This window comes from Oryctolagus cuniculus, chromosome 19 (genome assembly GCF_051225735.1).
Source record: "Oryctolagus cuniculus isolate XC-2025 breed Fujian yellow rabbit chromosome 19, ASM5122573v1, whole genome shotgun sequence".
Lineage (NCBI taxonomy): Eukaryota > Metazoa > Chordata > Mammalia > Lagomorpha > Leporidae > Oryctolagus > Oryctolagus cuniculus.
The window spans coordinates 59,891,587-59,906,794 of NC_142885.1; the positions used below are offsets into that span (position 1 = coordinate 59,891,587).

The 15,208-nt window shown below is 45.5% G+C and overlaps 1 long non-coding RNA gene across 2 annotated transcripts in view; it reads left to right on the forward strand.

Annotated features, from left to right (window-relative positions):
* LOC138847097 (uncharacterized) overlaps window positions 1-15,208 on the forward strand; it is a 72,482-nt gene extending 57,274 nt beyond the window's left edge. The window contains exon 6 of one of the 2 annotated variants that reach the window (XR_016226284.1): window positions 11,319-15,208. This is a non-coding gene — a long non-coding RNA (uncharacterized LOC138847097). Of the gene's footprint in view, window positions 1-44; window positions 272-11,318 lie in introns of those variants that run through there. The other variant, XR_016226285.1, reaches the window with a different exon arrangement.

The following is a 15,208-nucleotide window of genomic DNA, read 5'->3' on the forward strand; positions in this document are numbered from 1 at the left end:
CTCTGTTGTCTCCTCAAAAACTAGCTCTTCCACTTCCATTCCAGCTTCCTGCTAATGCACCTGGGAAAACAGAAAAAGAAGGCCCAAGTGCTTGGGCCCCTGCAACCATGTAGGAGACCCAGAAGCAGCTCCAGGCTCCTGGCTTCAGCCTGGCACAGCCCTGGCTGTTGTGGCCATTTGGAGTCTGAACCAGTGGATGCAACTCTTTCTCTGTCTCTCCCTCTCTCCTTGTAACTCTTTCAAGTAAATAAAAATAAATCTTTAAAAAAAACAAGGATGGCCCAGGTTATTAGGCTTTTCTTTCCCCCATGAGGTGTCAGTGATTGACACACTGCACACTGAGTGGACCCAGGTTTTAGGGGTTCAACAACTCCAGGTAGCTGGTGACAGAATTGGAATTGTAGAACACTCAGCTGCTGTCTGGAGGGTTGAGGAGTTGGTTTCTGGTACCAGGAAGATCCTCACACATTTGATGTCAGAAGTGTTCCATAGGGGCTGGCACTGTGTGACATAGCGGGTAAAGCCATTGCCTGTAGTGCTGGCATCCCATATGGGTGCCAATATGAGTCCTGGCTGCTCCAGCTCTGATCCAGCTCTCTGCTATGGCCTGGGAGATGGCCCAAGTCCTTGGGCCCCTGCAACAGCGTGGGAGACCTGGAGGAGGCTCCTGGCTCCTGGCTTTGATCCATGCAGCTCAGGCAGTTGCGGCCAATTGGGGAGTGAACCAGAGGATGAAAGACCTCTCTCTCTCTCTCTCTCTCTCTCTCTCTCTCTCTCTCTCTCTCTCTCTCTCTCCTTCTCTGTTTGTTTAACTCTTTAAAATAAATAAATGAAAATCTTAAAAAAAAAGTATTCTGTAAACAGAACCACCTTAGAGGGGTCATTTGCAAATAGTTAAAATTGTGATGTTAAGCATTTTAAGCCCAGAGTTTGTTGTATAAATACTAACGCACAGGGGCCAGCAATGTGGCGTAGCAGGTGAAGCCACCCTTTATGACACCAGCATCCCATATCTGAGTGCCCACTGGAGTTCTGGCTGCTCCGCTTCTCATACGGCTCTCTACTAATGCACCTGGGAAAGCGCCAGAAGGCGGCCCAAATGCTTGGTCCCCTGCCAACCACTGGGAGACCTGGATGGAGTTCCTGGCTCCCAGCTTCATCCTGGACCAGTGCCACCAGGGGGGGCATTTAGGGAGCAAACCAATGGTTAGAAGACCTCCCTCTCTCTTTTACTCTACCTTTGAAATAAATAAGTAGTGTTTTTGTGTGTATTTTTTGTTTGTTTTAGATTTAAGGTACAACCGAGTGCTTGTTAGGAAAAAAGACTCTGTTAAAGCATGCTTGCTTTCTTATGAGCTGAAGACTTCACCTGAAAAATCAAAAAATACTATATCTAGAAAATCTGAAAAAATTATCTGAAGATCCCCTCCTACACATAACTATAAAACTTTTATAAAGGTATAAAAGACTTGATCACCAGGTCCCCAGATAGAAGCCTCTATATTGTGAAAATGATGACTTTTCCTTAAATTATACATTTAAAGTCACTCCAATCAAAATTCAGTTGGGAACTTGGGGGTTGGTGAAGAGCGAAGCTTAATTCTACACATCACCTGCCCACAGCTTTGCCATATGAGCCCTGAGGGGTCAGAACCTGTGTCAGTGCTTGAAAACAGACTTCCCTGGGCTCTCTTGCCTTTCCAAGAAAGCTGAGGAAAGCTGTGACCAATCACTTTTGGGAACTGTAACTTCTATAAGAAGAAGGAGGGAGCACACATCATGGAGTAGCAGGTTAAGTCACTGCTTGGAAGATTCCCACCCCATATCAGTGCCAGTTCAAGCCTGGTTACTCCTCTGGTCCTGCTTCCTGCTAATGCATCTCGGGAGGCAGCAGATGATGGCTGAAGTGCCTGGACCCTGCCACCCACATGGAAGACCCAGAAGGAGCTCGGGGCTCTGGGCTTTGGCCTGGCCCAACCTGGGCTTTGCAGTTGTTTGAGGAGTGTTAAGGGCTTATCCCTATCTCCAGAATCCACTTTGTCATCTGCACAGGCAATTAACATTGTCACCTGCCTTCAATTGATGATTAATGAGTTGGCAAGCTGGTACCTTAGTTCCCTTGATCCTGGGGTAACATATATCATGGGCTGACTCCCAATCAGATCAGGCTCCAGTTGTCCCATAGGACTGATACAGTAGCCGCCTTTATATAACTGCCTTCCCTTCCTTATCCCACTTTCCCAGTCCCTCAGAGGGGTGTTTCCTGCCAGATAAACACTACCTGTGCCTGAATCTGGTTCTGCTTCTGTGGGAACTCAAAGTAAGAAAATATCCATTTTGGGCAGAAAAATATCTCCTATTCTCATACAATGCAAATCGCAAATAAGATTCAACACTTAACATCTGGTGTAGCAGGAAAGACACCACTTGAGATGTCCACATCTCATATGACAGTACCTGAGTTTGCATCCTAGCTCTGCTCCCAATTCTAGCTTCCTGCTAATGCACACCCTAGGATGGAGTTTCTAGCTTCTGACTCTGGATCCAGGCTCATTCCCAGCCAATTTAGACATTTGGGAAGTGAACCACCAGATGGGAGCTCCTTGTTTCTCCACCTCTCAAAAAAATTTTAAAAGTACATGGCAGTCTTGTCAATAATAGCCGAAAATTAGGAACAATCTAAATTTTCTTTCTAAAACAATTTTTACTTTCATTTTATTTGAAAGAGAAATCTTCTGTACATTCTATCTCCTTCTGCCTTTCAAATAAAATAAAATATTAAAAGATTTATTTATTTATTTAAAAGGCAGTTACAAAGAGAGAGGGAGAGACAGAGATCTTCCATCCATCAGTTCACTCCCCAAATGGCTGCAACGGCTGAGGCTTGCCAGGTCTAAGCCAGGAGCCTGGAACTCCATCTGGATCTGCTGCACTTGGGCCATCTTCTGCTGTTTTCCCAGGCACATTAGGAGGGAGCTGGATCAGAAGTGGAACAGCCAGGACTCAAACTGGCCCTTGTATGGCAGTGGCAGCTTAACCCGCTGTGCCACAACACCAGCTCCAAAATAGAAAAAAGGACATACTACAGGGCAGTTGTAATCAAAACAGCATGGTACTGGTACAGAAATAGATGGATAGACCAATGGAACAGAATTGAAACACCAGAAGTCAATCCAAACATCTACAGCCAACTCATATTTGATCAAGGATCCAAAACCAATCCCTGGAGTAAGGACAGTCTATTCAATAAATGGTGCTGGGAAAATTGGATTTCCACGTGCAGAATCATGAAGCAAGACCCCTACCTTTCACCTTACACAAAAATTCACTCAACATGGATTAAAGACTTAAATCTATGACCTGACACCATCAAATTATTAGCATTGGAAAAACCCTGCAAGATATAGGTACCGGCAATGACTTCTTGGAAAACACCCCAGAAGCACAGGCAGTCAAAGCCAAAATTAACATTTGGGATTGCATCAAATTAAGAAGTTTCTGTACTGCAAAAGAAACAGTCAGGAAAGTGAAGAGACAACCGACAGAATGGGAAAATATATTTGCAAACTATGCAACTGATAAAGGATTGATAACCAGAATCTACAAAGAGATCAAGAAACTCAACATCAAAACAAACAACCCACTTAAGAGATGGGCCAAGACCTCAATAGACATTTTACAAAAGAGGAAATCCAAATGGCCAACAGACACATGAAAAAAATGTACCAGTACCATGCTGTTTTGATTACAACTGCCCTGTAATATGTCCTGAAATCTGGTATTGTGATGCCTCCAGCTTTGTTTTTGTTGTACAAGATTACTTTAGCTATTCAAGGTCTCCTGTGCCTCCATATGAATTTCAGCACCATTTTTTCCAGATCTGAGAAGTAGGTCTTTGGTATCTTGATTGGTATTGCATTGAATCTATAAATTGCTTTTGGGAGAATGGACATTTTGATGATATTGATTCTTCCAATCCATGAGCATGGAAGATTTTTCCATTTCTTGGTATCCTCTTCTATTTCTTTCTTTAAGTTTTTTTGTTTTTTTTGTTTTTTTTTGTTTTTTTTTTTTTTGACAGGCAGAGTGGACAGTGAGAGAGAGAGAGAGAGAGAGAGAGAGAGAAAGGGCTTCCTTTTTGTCGTTGGTTCACCCTCCAATGGCCGCCGCGGCTGGCGCGCTGCGGCCAGCACACCGCGCTGATCCGAAGGCAGGAGCCAGGTACTTATCCTGGTCTCCCATGGGGTGCAGGGCCCAAGCACTTGGGCCATCCTCCACTGCACTCCCTGGCCACAGCAGAGAGCTGGCCTGGAAGAGGGGCAACCAGGATAGAATCCAGCGCCCCGACCGGGACTAGAACCCGGTGTGCCAGCGCCGCAAGGCGGAGGATTAGCCCATTGAGCCACGGCGCCGGCTTTCTTTAAGGTTTTGTAATTTTCATCGTAGAGATCTTTAACGTCCTTGGTTAAGTTTATTCCAGTTTTGATTGTTTTTGTAGCTATTGTGAATGGGATTGATCTTAGGAGTTCTTCCTCAGCCATGGCATTGCCTGTGTATACAAAGGCTGTTGATTTTTGTGCATTGATTTTATACCCTGCTACTTTGCCAAAATCTTATATGAGTTCCAATAGTCTCTTAGTAGAGTTCTTTGGGTCCCCTAAGTAAAGAATCATATCATCTGCAAAGAGGGATAGTTTGAGTTCTTCTTTCCCAATTTGTATCCCTTTAATTTCTTTTTCTTGCCTAATAGCTCTGGCTAGAACTTCCAGAACTATATTGAATAGCAGTGGTGAGAGTGGGCATCCCTGTCTGGTACCAGATCTCAGTGGAAATGCTTCCAACTTTTCCCCACTCAATAGGATGTTGGTTGTGGGTTTTTCATAGATTGCTTTGATTGTATTGAGGAATGTTCCTTCCAAACCCAGTTTGCTTAGGGTTTTCATCATGAAAGGGTGTTGTATTTTATCAAATGCTTTCTCAGCGTCTATTGAGATAATCATACGGTTTTTCTTCTGCAGTCTGTTAATGTGGTGTATCACATTGATTGTTTTGCGCACATTAAACCATCCCTGCATACCAGGGATAAATCCCACTTGGTCTGGGTGGATGATCTTTCTGATGTGTTGTTGCATTCTATTGGCGAGAATTTTATTGAGGATTTTTGCATCTATGTTCATCAGGGATATTGGTCTGTAATTCTCTTTCAATGCTGCATCTTTTTCCGGCTTAGGGATTAAGGTGATGCTGGCTTCATAGAAGGAATTTGGGAGGACTCCCTCTTTTTCGATTGTTCTGAATAGTTTGAGAAGAATTGGAGTCAGTTCTTCTTTAAATATCTGGTAGAATTCAGCAGTGAATCCATCTGGTCCTGGGCTTTTCTTTGTTGGGAGGGCCTTTATTACTGTTTCAATTTCTGTCTCTCAGTTATGGGTCTGTTTAGGTTTTCTATGTCTTCCTGATTCAATTTAGGTAGGTTGCATGTGTCCAGGAATCTATCCATTTCTGATAGGTTTCCCTGTTTACTGGCATACAAGTCCTTGTAGTAATTTCTGATGATTCTTTTTATTTCTGTGGTGTCTGTTGTTACGTTCAAGATCACTAGCAATCAGGGAAATGCAAATCAAAACCACAATGAGGTTTCACCTCACCCCAGTTAGAATGGCTCACATTCAGAAATCTACCAACAATAGATGCTGGAGAGGATGTGGGGAAAAAGGGACACTAACCCACTGTTGGTGGGAATGCAAATTGGTTAAGCCACTATGGAAGTCAGTTTGGAGATTCCTCAGAAACCTGAATATAACCCTACCATTCAACCCAGCCATCCCACTCCTTGGAATTTACCCAAAGGAAATGAAATTGGCAAACAAACAAGCTGTCTGCACATTGATGTTTATTGCAGCTCAATTCACAATAGCTAAGACCTGGAACCAACCCAAATGCCCATCAACAGTAGACTGCATAAAGAAATTATGGGACATGTACTCTATAGAATACTATACAGCAGTCAAAAACAGTGAAACCCGGTCATTTGCAACAAGATGGAGGAATTTGGAAAACATCATGCTGAGTGAAATAAGCCAGTTCCAAAGGGACAAATATCATATGTTCTCCCTATTGGCGACAACTAACTGAGCACCAAAGGGGAAACTTGTTGAAATGAAATGGACACTATGAGAAACAGTGACTTGATCAGCTCTTGTCCTGACGGTTGATGTACAATGTAATACTTTATCCATTTTAGTATTTTTTTTGTTCTAGTACCATTGGTTGAACTCTGTAATTAACACACAATTATTCTTAGGTGTTTAAATTTTAACTGAAAAGTGATCCCTGTTAGGAATTTGGAAAACATTATGCTGAGTGAAATAAGCCAATCCCAAAGGGACAAATACCACTTGTTCTCCTTGATAGGTGACAACTAACTGAGCACCAAAAAGGAAACCTGTTAAAATTAAATGAACACTATGAGAAACGGTGACTTGATCAGCCCTCACCCTGACTGTTGATGAGCAACTTGATATGTTATCCCTCTTAGTATTTTTTTTGTTTGTTCTACTTAATACCTTTGGTTGAATACTGTAATCAATACACAATTCTTCTTAAGTGCTGAAACTTAACTGAAAAGTGATCGCTGTTAAATGTAAGAGTGGGAATAAGAGAGGGAAGAGATGTGCAATTCGGGACATGCTCAAGCTGACTTACCTCAAATGGTAGAGTTAGAAACATACCAGGGGATTCCAATTCAATCCCATCAAGGTGGCATGTACCAATGCCATCTCACTAGTCCCAGTGATCAATTTCTGTTCACAATTGATCATAATGATAGGACTAAGAACCAAAGGGATCACATAAACAAGAATAGTGTCTGCAAATACTAGCTGATAGAATAAAAAAGGGAGAGAATGATCCAACATGGGAAGTGAGATACACAGCAGACCCATAGAATGGCAGATGTCCTAAACAGCACTCTGGCCTCAGAATCAGCCCTTAAGGCATGCAGATCCGGCTGAAAAGCCCATGAGAGTATTTCAGGCATGGAAAGCCAAGACACTCTGGGGAAAAAAAAAAAAAACCCTAAATGAAAGACCTCTGCGCTTGAGATCCCAGTGGAAAGAACAGGTCATCAAAGAAGGAGGTACCTTTCTCTGAAGGGAGGAGAGAACTTCCACTTTGACCATGGCCTTGTCTAAATATGATCAGAGTCGGTGAATTCAGGGGGCTTCCATAGCCTTGGCAGCTCATGACAAGAGCCTAGGGTGATTACTGATGCCATAAACAAGAGTGTCAATTTGTTAAGTCAACAACAGGAATCACTGTGCACTTACTCCTCATGTAGGATCTTTGTCCTTAGTGTGCTGTACATTGAGATTTAATGCTATAACTAGTACTCAACCTGTATTTTTCACTTTATGTTTCTGTGTGGGAGCAAACTGTTGAAATCTTTACTTAATGTATGCTAAACTGATCTTCTGTATATAAAGAGAAACTAAAATGAATCTTGATGTGAATGGAAGGGGAGAGGGAGTAAGAAAGGGGAGGGTTGCAGGTGGGAGGGAAGTTATGGTGGGGAAAAAGCCATTGTAATCCATAAGCTGTACTTTGGAAATGTATATTCATTAAATAAAAGTTTAAAAAAAATTTTTTAAAGAAGTATTTTGGTTGATGGCTCTCATCATTGGCTACCCATTCTTTCATTATCTAATGTCTCTGAGAACAATGACTTGATAGTAAACCATATAAAATGGGACCAGAGCCCCCACAGACTTAACGGAAGTTTAAAAATGTTTTTATTTATTTATTTGAAAGAGAGAAAGTTATACAGAGAGAAGAGAGGCAGAGAAAGAGAGAGAGAGCGGTCTTCCATCCACCGGTTCACTCTCCAGTTGGCTGCCACGGCTGGAGCTGGGACTATCCAAAGCCAGGAGCCAGGAGCTTCTTCCAAGTCTCCCATCTGGGTGCAGGGGCCCAAGTGCTTGGGCCATCTTCCACTGCTTTCCCAGACCGCAGTAGAGAGCTGGATTGGAAGTGGAGCAGCCAGGACTTGAACCAGTGCCCATATGGGATGCTGGCACCACAGGCAGTGGCTTTACCTGCTATGCCAGAGTGCCAGCCCCAAAATATTTTAAAGCATATCTGAGAGGCAGAGAAACAGAGAGAGAGAGAGAGAGAGAGAGAGAGAGATCTTATCAGCTGCTTCACTTCCCAAACACTGGGATGGGGCTGGGCCAGGGCTGGAGCCAGGAACCAGGAATGCAATTCAGGTCTCCTACTCTCTTCTTGTTTCTCTTTCAATTTGTTTATTTGAGGCCCGTGCCACGGCTTACTAGGCTAATCCTCCGCCTGTGGCGCCGGCACTCTGGGTTCTAGTCCCAGTTGGGGTGCTGGTTCTGTCCTGGTTGCTCCTTTTCCAGTCCAGCTCTCTGCTGTGGCCTGGGAAGGCAGTGGAGGATGGCCCAAGTGCTTAGGCACTGCACCCGCATGGGAGACCAAGAGGAAGCACCTGGCTTCTGGCTTCGGATTGGCGCAGCGCGCTGGCTGTAGCAGCCATTTGGGGGGTGAACCAACGGCAAAGGAAGACCTTTCTCTCTGTCTCTCTCTCTCTCTCTCACTGTCTAACTCTGCCTATCAAAAAAATTATTTATTTGAGAGAGAGAGAAAGAGATCATCCATCTGCTGGCTCACTCCTCGAGTAGCAGCAACCGTCAGGGCTTGGCCAGCCTGAAGCTGCATCCTGGTCTCCTTCATGGGTGGCAGAGTCAAGCAAGCACTCGGGCCATCTTCTGTGCCTTCTCAGCCACATTAGCAGGGAGCTGGTGGGCAGTGGAGCAGTCAGGAACCGGTGCTCTAATGCAGGTGCCGTCCTCCCAAGTGGCAGCTTCACGCCTCGCACCACAGTGCAGGCCCTGAGGCAGGCTCAGTCCTCAGTTTGGGGCTGCGCCAAGCAGGAGGAAAGAAAAGACGTGCCTCCTAACCTAACTGTAGCTTACTGAAAACCCGAAGAAATGGAAATGCTAGGAACAATTCAGACCAGCTTTAAATTGTTATGTTTAAATGACTGAATAAACACTTTGTTACCAAAAATATGTTAGAAGGAATAAAAAGAAAAGAAACACCACAAGGTGACTGCTGTTCTGGTATACACTTTATATATTTGTTCTTGTCAAAAACCATGAATCACATTGGTTGTCACAGGATCACAACATAGGACAATGGGAAGATAATGCTGTTAATATCACTTTATAGTATATGCAGGCTTTGGTTAAATGTATGGAGAGTATTGCAAGTTAAACTCATAGGTAAGCTTAATAATGACAAAATATGCCGGCGCCATGGCTCACTAGGCTAATCCTCCGCCTTGCGGCGCCAGCACACCGGGTTCTAGTCCCGGTTGGGGCGCCGGATTCTGTCCCGGTTGCCCCTCTTCCAGGCCAGCTCTCTGCTGTGGCCAGGGAGTGCAGTGGAGGATGGCCCAAGTGCTTGGGCCCTGCACCCCATGGGAGACCAGGATAAGCACCTGGCTCCTGCCATTGGATCAGCGTGGTGCGCCGGCCGCGGCGGCCATTGGAGGGTGAACCAATGGCAAAAGAAGACCTTTCTCTCTGTCTCTCTCTCTCACTGTCCACTCTGCCTGTCAAAAAAAAAAAATAATAATGACAAAATATAAGGTATATCTCACAAAAAAAGCACCCAAAGGTTGGTTCTGCATTATCTCTTATTAAAAGCAAGCAGGACTCCTTGGAGAGCAAACAAATAGTAAAAACTTAGAGTCCTCATTATCTCATGGTAGATACCTCTACCAACCATTGGCACGGGCTTTGAGATTTTATTTTTTTCTCAAAGTTTCTTTGTATTTATAATGTAAAAGTTTCTGATGACTCAATACTTTATCTCAAAGTCTATCACCCAATCCTAATGGAAATCTTTCCGGTCACTGGTACTAGCTGTAATATTGAGTGTTTGGTAGGATGGGTTCAGGAGAACCCTCAAATATGAAAGCCATCAAGGCCCCAGGGAAGCCTTCAGAGGCTTGTATTACTGTACAACAATATGCTGTTTTGTTTTGTTTTGACAGGCAGAGTGGACAGTGAGAGAGAGACAGAGAGAAAGGTCTTCCTTTGCCGTTGGTTCACCCCCCAATGGCTGCTGCGGTCGGCTCACCACGCTGATCCGAAGCCAGGAGCCAGGTGCTTCTCCTGGTTTCCTATGCGGGTGCAGGGCCCAAGGACATGGGCCATCCTCCACTGCACTCCCGGGCCACAGCAGAGAGCTGGCCTGGAAGAGGGGCAACCGGGACAGAATCCAGCGCCCCTGACCGGGACTAGAACCCAGGGTGCTGGCGCCGCAGCCGGAGGATCCGCCTATTGAGCTGCAGCACCGGCAGCTGTGTTTTTAGATGTTATGTTTCACACAAAAAATAATATATCTCTTATTAAAGGATCAAGAGGATGCGCTGGAAGTCTAAACTGTGAACTTTTTCCAGATTTAGAGGATTTCAGAGTTTATGATCATGTCTATGTAGCTAGTCATGGAGCTAATGATAGAAAGGAATCTGTGCCTTATTTGTGCAGTAGAATTCAAAAGGAATTTGTGGGGCCGGTGCCATGGTGCAGTAGGTAAATCCTCTGCCTGTGGTGCTGGCATCCCATATGGGTGCCAGTTTGAGTCCCGGCTGCTCCACTTCCAATTCAGCTCTCTTCTGTGGCCTGGGAAAGCAGTAGAAGATGGCCCAAGTCCTTGGGCCCCTGCACCCACGTGGGAGACCCAAAAGAAGCTCCAGGCTCCTGGCTTCGGATCACCTGAGCTCCGACCATTGCGGCCAATTGGGGAGTGAAACAACAGAAGGAAGGCCTCTTTCTGTCTCTCTCTCTCTCTCTCTCACTGTCTGTAACTCTATCTCTCAAATAAAATAAATAAAATATTTAACAAAAAAAAGGAATTTGCAGTGCTAATAGGGAATCACAAGACCTGAAATACTGCTAAGAATACAGAAAGAAAAACACCTTCCTTACTTTTTGATCATAAAACAGATGTAGCCCATCATAAACAAATATGTCATTGTAAATTAGGTTCACATCATAGCAATAGATGAAGGATAAATTGACTTTATTGAAAAGCATTGTGTGTGTGTGTGTGTGTGTGTGTGTGAAAACCATCTTGGTGCAAATAGATTACACATTTTTATGTAACTTTATTGGTGTGGAATATTAGTCAGTTTATCATTATGGAACATTATTAACAGAAAAAAATCATAAAGCTCTCCAATAAGAATACCTGACAATATGTTTATAGGCCACGTAATTATTCCTTGGTTACAGCGGGAGAATGCAGCTTTGAAAGTATGCCTCAGGCATGTAAAACTCCAGCAATGCACATGAGTCTACTCTCTGAGTTTGAAAATGAGGAACCTGGAAATGTATAAATCACTGGATTAAGGGCAGGCATTTGGCTCGGTGAGTAAGTTGTCACTTGGGACGTGGGTGTCCCATATCCGAGACTCTGGGCTGTAGCAGCTGCTCCACTTCTGATCCAGTTTCCCACAAATGTGCATCTGGGAGGCAACAGGTACTGGGTCAGGTAGCTGGGACCCTGCACCCCACGTGGGAGACCGAGGTTGAGTTCCAGGATCCTAGCTTTGGCAGAGACTTAGAGCTGGAGATCTTCCATCCACGGATTGACCCCGACCCCGCCACCTCGTCAAATGCCTACAACAGCCAAAGCTGGGTCAGACTGAGGCCAGGACTTCAGCCCAGAGCTACCACATGCATGACAGTGGTAGATTGTTCTTTGAACAATGTGCGGGGCACACATTAGCAGGAAGCTGGAATTGGAAGCAGAGGCAGACTTGAACCCAGGCCCTCTGATAGGGAATGTGGTGTCCCCAGGGACATCTTAATTGCTCTGCCAAATGCCTTCCTCTAAATATTTAACATTGCATTTTTACAAGATTTATTTTTTCTGTCTCTTCCTCTTTCTCTTTGTAACTCTGCCTTTCAAAAAACTAAGTAAATCTTTAAAAAAATTATTTGCCTGTTAGAATGCAGAGCATGAGAGAGAGAATCTCCCACCAACTGGTTCACTCCCCCAAAAGGCTATAGGAGCAAAGGTGGGGCCAGACTGAAGCCAGGAGCCAAGAACTCAACCCAGATCTCCCATGTGGGTGCAGGGGCCCAACCATTTGGGCCATCTTCCGCTGCTCTCCCAGGGCACAGCAGAGAGCTGGATCAGAAGACAGGCAGCCGGGACTCCCACCGTTGCCCACATGGGACGCCGGCGCCGCAGGCAGAGGCTTAGCCCACAACGCCACAGTGCTGGCCCCTACTTGTCCATTTTTGACAGTTTTCTTTTTCCTATTCCGGAGGGAGTAAGGAGAAAGCAGTCCCTCTTTTTCAAGTACTAAACATCTGGGCAAACAGGTCCACAGATTTCACAACAGGAAAGATAGTGGAGCGGTGGAAAGCCCTCAGAGAATTTACCTCCGGGTCTGCGATAACCGAGCACGAGTCTGTTCCTGTGGTCCCCGCGGCAAACAACAAAGGGAAAACAGGAGCGCTGAAGCCAGGGGCGTGCCCGGGCCCGACGTGCAATCCTCCACGTCTCTGGGGCCTCTCAGAGCCACTGTCTGGCTCCTGTGGACTCTCAGAGCCACCCTCTGGCACCTGTGGCCTCTCAGAGCCACACCATGTTACCTGCGGCCTCATGGAGCCACCTCCAGGTCCCTGTGACCTTTAAGAGCCAGCCTCTGCCTTCTTCAGCCTCTCAGTGCCATCTCTGGGTCCCTGTGTCCTCTCAGAGCCAACTTGTGGTGCCTGGCCTCACAGAGGCAGCACTGGAATTTTCCTCTGGTCTCCCGACCTCGGCTTCCACCTGTTCAGGCTTCTGGAACCCAGGCTGTGGGCACCCAGGTTCCTGTGCTGCAGCGTCTGTCTGACCAGGCTTTCCAGACTGTAGACCCAGCAGATTCAGACTGCGCGGGCCCTGCTTCCGCCTCCCCAGGCCACTGAGAGCACCTCTGCAGTGCAGATTTCTCTACGTCAGGCTGCACCTGTCCTGGAGGCACCTACGGAGCCACTTGCACAGGCTTCTGAGACGGCCCCACTACCAGGACAGCGCCCCGACACCGCGTCACCTGCCTCTGAGGCTGCACCTCCAGCCACTCCGGGGCAACCACTCGTCCCCACTGAGACATCTCCAGCCTCAGAGCCCAAGAAGAAAAGTCATTCTGTCTAGCGAGGGCCAGACAGCAGCCATCTGAATGGCTGTGCTGAGCTCTGCCAAGTAAGTGCCTTTGGAGGGACAATCAGCCACCTGAGGCTTCAACTGCTGCAGGGTCCTTCTGTCTGAAAAACAAAGTGAGTGGGAGTGAAGTGGCCTTCTCCTTCAGAGATGAGCAATTTTGGAAGCTGGCGGGTTTTCTAAACCTAGTTCTCTGAATGGGCGCATGCCAAGGTTTGCCAACCCCACCAGATCAGGAGCTCTGCTCCTTTCATTTGGGCTTCGTGGAGGCAGGGTGGGAACTAAGGTCTTTTGGGAGTCCTCAGGTCGGGGGGAGATGGGTGATTTGGGCTCTGTAGCATTTCTGGAACGAGATGATTTCAGGTGAGGTGCAGGGACCCAACATTAAATGACATTGAGTCCTAGGGTGGGAAAATATTTCCTTTTTTTTTTTTTTTAAGACTTATTTATTTGAAAGGCAGACTTTACAGAGAGCTAGAGGGAGAGAGGGAGAGATCTTCCATCCACTGGTTCACTCCCCAAATTGCACAACCAAAGCTGAGCCAGACCGAAGCCAGGAGCCACGAGCTTCTTTGGTCTCGCATGTGGGTGAAGGGGCCACAGACTTGGGCCATCCTTCCCAGGTTTCCCTGGAACTCCAGCAGGGAGCTGAATAGGAAGAGGAGCAGCCATTTTGGTGGTTTTACCTGCAAGCTACCATGTGGACCCCAGAGGAAATTATTTCCTCTTTCAATGTTTTTCACTGTTATCAGGGAGACTTAGTTTGGGGTCAGTGATCTTGAATACCTCTCTCTAGTGGTGCTCTAGGCCAAAACTGGACCCAGCTAGTGTAATCTGGGTTCACAAAGTTCCTTCAGTGGACAAGTTCCACAAGTGATGTTGATTTTCTCTTTACAGCAGTGACTGTTGTTTTTTGAAATTCATTTAGGTAAAAAACCATTTTATGTGAGTCTGTTTTAAAGTAAAAATTTAATCATATGAGTGAAACTTGAATGATTCTGGAGTTTGGAAAATATTTGGCTATGTGCACTATCACGTGAGCTTTCTACTAAACTGCAAGGCCTTTTGTGCCAACCTCTTTAATGAATTTATGGGCAAGGCTGTGTTGACAAATTCCACATGAGTTCCCAGCTTTTGTCAATTAGAAAGTAGGAAGAATCATGTGAAGGTCACAATTGGTGGTTCTGCTTCTCCCTGTTTTAAATGCTGTTGTAATAGTGTGTGTTGCCATGTGTCAATATCCTGGTCTTTTCTCCAATCTTGTTGCCAGAGTTAACTGCTCCTTGTTGAAACTGTGCCAACATATTAGCCAACAACATGTTCATTGTATTTCATATGAATTGGTTTCATTTCCTTATAATTTTCTCCAACTCCCCTTGAAGAGAAGGTATATTTATTTTCTTCTCTAGGTCGATACACACATATATATTCTTTTTAAAAAAATATTTTTATTTATTTGAGAATTAGAGTTACACAGAGAGAGAAGGAGAGGCAGAGAAAGAGAGGTCTTCCACCCGCTGGTTCACTCCCCAGTTGGCCACAATGGCTGGAGCTGCGCCAATCCGAAGCCAGGAGCCAGGAGCCAGGAGCTTCCTCTGGGTCTTGCCACATGGGTGCAGGGGCCCAAGGACTTGGGCCATCTTCCACACTGCTTTTCCATAGAAGAGAGCTGGATGGGAAGTGGAACAGCCGGAACTCGAACCGTCGCCCATAGGGGATGCCCACACTGCAGGTGGTGGCCCCACCATGCCACAGCGCCGGCCCCCACACATATATATTCTATGATTTCCATAAGGGGAAAGCATTCTGGCTGTTTTGGTTTTGTGCAATTTGAAAACTTGGCCTTGAAATACTTTCAGTAATTTATGTTTATTTCTATTTTTGAAGAAAAGATCAAAATATGACACATGTGGCTGCCTTGGAATATATCAGCCCATAGCCAAAAAGGCAGAAAAAAAAAGAGAAAAAAAGA